Genomic DNA, 7,560 nt, shown 5'->3' on the forward strand with positions numbered 1-7,560 from the left:
CCTTGTAAGACGATTCATGGAGGTCATGGGAATGAAGTATTTGATCTTATCGACCTTCCTTTTGAAAATGACTCCAAGTTTAGGAAAGTTTGTTGCACCTAGGGATCTCTCTTGATAACCTTCGGTAGGCATCGGTGCAGGATCAAAAAGTGGTAGATCAAACTTCTTGGCAATTGTAGGGTAGATGTTCGCATTAATCTTTGCAAAGTCGCAGACAGTTTCTTTTAGAAATGTGCTTGCCCTTTCAAGTGCTATCTTCATCTTTGGATGCTTTTCGCATTTGTTTTCGAACACCTTTGCTATTAGAAAGACTTCTTCTAAATTCATACAAGGGAAGTCAGATTGGGTGCGGACATAGTCCTGATTCCTTCTTATAAGTGTGTATTGAATGAAGTCAGCTTTCATGAATTTCCGGGGCCTGAAGTTCTTGATTGTGGATGGTCTATCATTAGACCAGATTTTCTCTATGGACGTGGCATGTTTGGCATAGAATCGATTGAGTCTCTCGAATTCCATGGGCAGTCTTCTGTGATCCAGTAGGCTACGGTCAAACTACTCAAATACCATGAAGTATTTAGCATTTGGTGAGATTGGAACATCCCAGTAACCATCATAAGAGGGTTCAGCATAGGTAAGGTAGGGTTTGTAGTCATCATCCAGTAGTATGCGGTGGTGATTGATCCAGGAGTTCACTAAGGATTCATCCATGGTGATGTCTACTCTGTTATCTCTCCAGATGAGTTTAGAAAATTTGGCTGCTTTCCAATCTGCTTTCTTCTGTTTCGTCGCTGTAGAGTCGTTGGAGTGTTCGGATGACATATTGGATGCTATATTCTTAAAGTGATGGGGAGTCTCAAGTCGTTCAAGATAAATTTTCTGTTGAGAGGGAGAGGGATGTTGCGGTGGTGTCTGGTGAGTAGATGGTTGCGGTGAGGAAATTTTCTCAGTTATGATGGGGGGGCTTCTATGATGAGAAACGTTGTTTGAGTGATGGTCTTCTTCACTTCCCCCTCTTGAGGAATTCAAACCCGGAGCTTCCTCAAGCCATTGTTTAAGACCATCGACCTTGGCACACACCTCCTGAAATTGAGCCTTAAGAACATCATCCAGTTGCTGATTTTCTGGGATGGCGGTGTTGAAGAGTAGTCGATAAATTTCCTTTGTGAGTTGTAGAATTTTAGGGCCATGAAAAAGGGAAGATAAGGATCATTGAAGTTTGTTGATGGTTGAATGAAGGACTGGGATAGTGGACTCATAGGCAGTGTGAGTCTCAGCTATCAGTTTCTGTGAGAGAGCGGACTTGTCCGCAATGACTGTTTGTAAATTTTCCTTGATTGCGGATACCTCAGAGATGAGGCGCTCTGCAACATCCATGAATTGCTTGTGATCAGATTGGCGACTTGTATCCAGGGATTGGATTCCCATTTCAACTTTTAGAGATATTCACTCAGCAGCCAGTCTTTTACGGGTTTCCAGTCTTCCAATTCTTTCGATTGTGGACTATGGTCCTGGATGGTCTTCAGATTGCGGTTGAGTGGACTTGACCGCAACAAGAATTTGATCTACTTTGGATTGTAGACTCAGAAATCTTTTCTCGACACAGCCATCTTCTTCTTCTTTTTCTCCTTGGGCTTGGAGGTTGAGTGTTGAGAACCACTCGATTCCTCTTCCTCATCAAACATCATCAGATCATCATCAGAAGGGTTAGGCTGATTGACCTCATTCAGATCAAAATCATCAAATCCGAAGGTAGGAGCGGAGCTAACTTCTATTGCTGATCCTTCTTTTTGTGATTCTTGAATTTTGGAGGTTGGAGGGGGCTTTAAGGGACCTTGATCAGCAGTCGCAGCTTGAGCCTTGCGGATTGTTTCGGCCATTTTGTCCATCAAGGCTTGAACTTTGCAGATTGTAGAGACTATGTTTGCATTGTTGATGGCGTCTGCCCAACACTTCGCTACGGATTGAATCTCCTGTTGTTTCTGTTGAAGCTGCTTTGTTTAACGAGGCTTTCTTGCTTGAAATGCCCTACGGAAAGCGGCATATATCTTTGCTTCAGCTTCATTGGTTGGTTGATACTTACTCGATGAGTCGTTGAGATGAATTTCGTCAATTCCTTCAAAACGCACCGAGGTGTCCCTCTGGTTCACGGATCTTTGCACATTGGTGCTCACCATGCCTCAACCACCTGTAACAGATGTAAGCAGAGTAGGATTTCCTGAGCTTCCTCAGTCTCCTTGACCCGTGGTCAAGTCTGGCCTCGGCTCAGTTCTGGCATGAGTGAAAGAAGTTCTTTGCAATTGGGATGGTGTTTGAAGTGTTTGGGTTACATACAAAAGGATGGATTCCAACTCCTCAGGGGAAAAGAAGTGTAGACGGGAAGCCCTGGAGACCTTAGGGCAGGAACCAGTTCCATCCCCTTAGGAGTGAACTGGGGGTGAGTCTCCACATTGTGGAGAAACAGACACACTTTCTATGTCTGAGTGGTATTCGATAGTGGTATTGAATGGGTTTGCGGCTACCCCAATGACTAGCGGAGCCTTTTGAGAGGCTGCGACATCAGTCCAGTCACGCATTTGGTCTGTGGGATTGGTTTTTCTTTTCTTAAGGATCGAGATGGGTTGATCGTCCTCATCAGAATCACTCAAAGAAGAAGAGTGAGATTGATGTTCGTTTGGTTCGTCATTTGTGGGCACAGTTTGGATGATTTTTCTTTTCTTTGAAGGGTCAGCTTGCTTGGAAGCATCCTTTTTCTTAGGAGTTCCATGTTTCTTGGTGTTGCGGGGGCCTTCATGAGCTGAGGCTATCTGCTTGTGTCTTTGTGATAAAGACAAGTTTGATAGAGTGGTGGAGGATGGGATTGCGGTACTACTAGGAACAGTGAGTGTGGATATGGTTTGTAGAGGCGGGGTAGAAAGTTATGGGGCAATTCCTTCTGTAGCCTCTATATGATATGAGACATTAGCAATTTCAAGACCAAGAATAGAGAGAATGTGGACTGGTAGCCGTCTGATAGGTCCAAAAGCAGATTGATTAGTAGAGGGATTGTACCTTTTGAGATCTTTAGTGATGAAAAGATTGGTGTCGTTGCCCATACTAAGTTCTGCATCCGTATGAAGATCCGAGATGCATAGAGACCAGAACCTGGCAAATGTGATTCGGTAGGGTTCTCTCTTGGACTTTCTTTGGGAATGTACTACAAGAATTCATCCCACAAGATCTGACCGTAGTTAACATCATGGCCAGTGAAAATGCTCCACACCAACTCCAGGAGCTTGAGACCCATATTATCAGTGCCTCCGGATCTGCCGAACAGGCTGCGGATCATGAAGTGGCAAACAAATTGCCATACCGCTGGCAGCTGATTCTTCTTGAATTCGCCTATGCCTTTGATCTTCTTTTGGTAACCCATTTGATAGAGTGCAGAAAGGATGTCCGCCATACTTGGAGTAAAAACCTTGATTGAAGGATGAACTAGCAGGTTGATGGCAGTGAGGAACTTTTCTTTAGTCAGAATGACCAAAGAATTGTTTACCAAGTTTAAATATGCACCTCCTAAAGATTTTTGAGGGGTCGATTCGTTGAGAAGGCACATTTGCAAAGTGTTGAAAGAGGAACCACATCTGTGAATGAATCGAAGGGACCCAACAATGGGTGATTGGATAGAAACTTGATCATCAACTTGATCGGAGCATTGTAGAAGGAATGCTCTTCGAACACAGCCCTAAAATTGCTTGATGCAATCGTTGGCATTTGGTGCCTTGATGCAAAGTCTGAACCAGTAGGGTTTGCTGGTCCAGAGGCCTTAGAGTGTTTCTTGGAGATGCCTGATTTCACCATTTTTGGAGTTGAAGAAGCTTCGCAAGAAAACAGAGTGCAAGAAAAAAGTTCGAAATTCTGAAAGCGTAAACCTTTCTTGGGGAAGAAGAATGGGGTTTTATAGTGGCTAATTTGGAGCGATAAAAGATTTTACCCTAAGTGAAATTAGGTAAAACGTTTGGGTGTTTTCTTGGATTAGAAGAGAAAATCTCAGCCACAGATTAAGAAAAGGTTTAACTATTTTTTTTAGATTTACCAAAAGGGGTTAGCATTTAATGAAGTGTCAGATTTCAACACCACGTCTGAAAAACGTGTGGTGAGGGTGGGATTCATCCGTTGTGTAAAAGGGAAGTTGGAACAGATTGGTCGTTCTGGGGTAATAGGAAGGGACAGTTTAAAAGGGATTTGATTTTGGGAAATCGTTCTTTTTGTCATCATACCTAAAATAGGTCTGACACAATGTTTATTAAAAAAGAATGGGACAGTTACACAAAGAATGTTTTTTTAATGTTTTTCCTATTTAATGAAGGATCATTAAATAGCACACAATGATTCAAAAATTAATGAAACAGTTTGAAAATCAATCAAGGTGACTGCAGATTGAAACTTCATCGTGGATGGATCATTTTCCATCGGATGGATGACTGCGGTAGAAGAACAGAGGAGAACACTTGAACAAAGACTAGTAATAACAAAAAATAAGGATCATTGAAGGATAAATATGATATATGGTTGCGGTACACAGGATGTATCAAAACCATGTATCATAAGTAACTTCAGTTAGGACCGCAACAGAGACCAAGGATGGTCTGCGGTACCTATCAATTCAATAAGAATTGTGGGTCTTGATTCATCATTCCTAACATTTGTAAGACAATGTTGAGTTTTATAGATTCAAGTGCCTTTGTAAATACATCAGCAATCTCTTCATGAGTATGGACAAAAATTAGTTCAATGTTACCTTTCAAGATGTGGTCTTTGATGAAGTGATACTGCAGTTCAATATGCTTGGACTTGGAGTGCTAAATTGGATTGTGAGAAATCGCTATAGGACTTTCAGAGTCACAATAGAATGGTGTCCGCGGCATTCTGTATCCGTAGTCCAATAGTTGTGTTTTCATCCATAAGACTTGTGAACAATAGCTGGTTGCGGCCATATATTCAGCTTATGAGGTAGACAGTGAAACACAATTTTGTTTTATTGAAGACCAGCTGACGAGTCTTCTACCCATAAATTGACATCCACCGGATGTGCTTTTACGATATAGTTTGCATCCGGCATGATCTGCATCAGTAAATGCTTATAGGCTGAAGTCATTCCCTGCGGGGTAGCATAAGCCAAGAGTCTTGCTTCCCTTTAAGTACCTTAGAATCTGCTTGGCTGCGGTCATGTGTGACACTTTGAGGTCAGCCTGGTACCTTGTGCATACACCTGTTGCAAAGACGATATCTGGTCGGCTTGCGGTGAGGTACATTAGTGAGCCAATAATACCTCTATAAGTCTTCTGATCAACTGATTCGCTTGAGGGATCAGCAGATATCTTATATCCTAAGGCCATGGGGACCTTAGCCGAAGAACAGTTGTCCATTGAATATTTTTTAAGAGTTCATAGGTGTATTTCTCCTTATGAATGAATATCCCTTGAGGGACTTGTTTCACATGAAGTCCTAGAAAGAAGCTAATCTCTCTATTCATGCTCATTTGGAACTTTTTGGTCATGAGCTTAGCAAATTCATTCACCATTTTTTGATCAGTTGAGCCGAAGATGATATCATCCACATATATTTGTACAATCATAAGATGATCACAATTTGCTTTTCTAAATAAAGTGGGATCAATCACTCCTCTTTTGTATCCGGACGAGACAAGAAATTCAGAGAGAGTCTCGTACCATGCTCTTGGGGCTTGTTTTAGACCGTAGACTGCTTTTTCAAGATTGTAGCAGTGGTCTGGGATTTCAAGACTTTCAAAGCCCGGAGGTTGCTAAAGATATACCTCCTGTTTTAACTCACCGTTGAGAAAAGCACTTTTCACATCAATTTGATGAACCTTGATGTTCTTGTGAGCTGCATATGCTAAGATGATTTGAATGGCTTCCATTCGTGCTACCAGAGCATATGTTTCATCATCCTCAATACCTTCAAGTTGACTATATCCCTTGGCAACTAGCCTTGCTTTATTTCTGACGACAGCACCGGATTCATCCAACTTATTCTTGTACACTCATCTAGTACCAACAATGGTGTGGCCTTGCGGCTTTGGAACGAGCTGCCATACTTTGTTTCTTTTGAATTCTTCTAGCTCTTCTTGCATTGCGGATATCCAGTCTGGTTCTAGTAATGCTTCTTTGATTGTTCGAGGCTCGACCGAGGATAGAAACGTTGCGTAGTAACAGTGATCGGATAAGTCCTTGGATGATCGAGTCTGGATTCCTGCGGATGGGTTGCCGATGATTTGACCCGGTGGGTGGTCTTTCGACCATACATTTAGACGAGATTGCAGATGATCAGCAGCTATGGTAGAGCGAATATCTTCAATATCAGAAGACTCTGCAGTTGGAGATGGCAGTTCCCCTTGGACTTGAGAACATCCTGCTGAATTTTCTTGAATTGGGAAGGAGGGATCAAAGTTTTCTTGGGCAGATGGTGAAGGTTCCCCCCGGAGTGCAGACGTGAGTTCCCCTTGAACCTGCAAAGGTTCCCCCTAGATTGCAGATGGGAGTGTGATAATCCTTGAATCTATTCTTGTGTCATTGTTTTCTATGTTTTCATCATCCGAATCCGAAGAAACGTTTGATGGTTGAAGATCTCTGCGGATAATGATTGGAGCTGCATCTTCTAGTATTGGAACCTCGATGGTTGTTGTATGATCCGAGTTGAGTTTTACCCCTCAACCGGCAAGGTGGAAGTATTTAGTGATACCTCATCGGATAGTGTAGGACCAGATACATCAGCATGCTACTGCTGAGCTTTCGGGGACACAAGAACTTCGGATAACTTGGCTGTTTCTACCGGGTCGAAGAGATCGTCATAGTTTACTTCAATTAGATTTAGTGGACCCGAAGAGGCAGGAATATCACTTTCTAGAATTGTTGTGGTTTCGGTTGATAGAGCGGTGTTGCGGATGTGATAGCCATCAAATTTCACATCGAAGCTTTCAATTATCAGCCTTGTGCGTCTAATGAGAACTCGATAAGCAACCTTGTTAGTGGAGTATCCAAGGAAGATGCCTTCATCAGACTTTGGTGCGAATTTGTTGAGCGGTGTTGCGGATGGAGCGTTGTTGATTACGAAACATCTACACCCAAATATATGAAAGAATCAGACATTTGGATTGCGGTTGTTAAGGCCCTCATACGGTGTTTTGTTGAGATGTTTGCACACAATGCTTCAGTTTTGTACAAAACAGGTTGTGGCCACTGCTTCAGCCCAGAAATAGAGAGGAAGGTGGGCGAAGTTGAGCATAGATCTGGCAGCTTCTACTAGAGTGCAGTTCCTTCGCTCTACTACCCCATTTTGTTGCAGTGTGTAGGGAGCTGAAAAATTGTGAGTAATGCCTTTGGAAACCAAGAAACTATTTAGGAGATGGTTAGTAAACTAGGTTCCATTATCACTATGGATACGTCTAACTGGTAACTTGATCTGAAGTTCAATTTCCTTGATGAAATTGATCAACACCTGATGTGTTTCTGACTTGAGTCGAAGAAAGAAGACCCATGTGAAACGTGTGAAGTCATCCACTAT

This window comes from Lactuca serriola, chromosome 2 (assembly GCF_051521515.1).
Source record: "Lactuca serriola cultivar US96UC23 chromosome 2, Lser_US96UC23_V15, whole genome shotgun sequence".
Taxonomy (NCBI): Eukaryota; Viridiplantae; Streptophyta; class Magnoliopsida; order Asterales; family Asteraceae; genus Lactuca; species Lactuca serriola.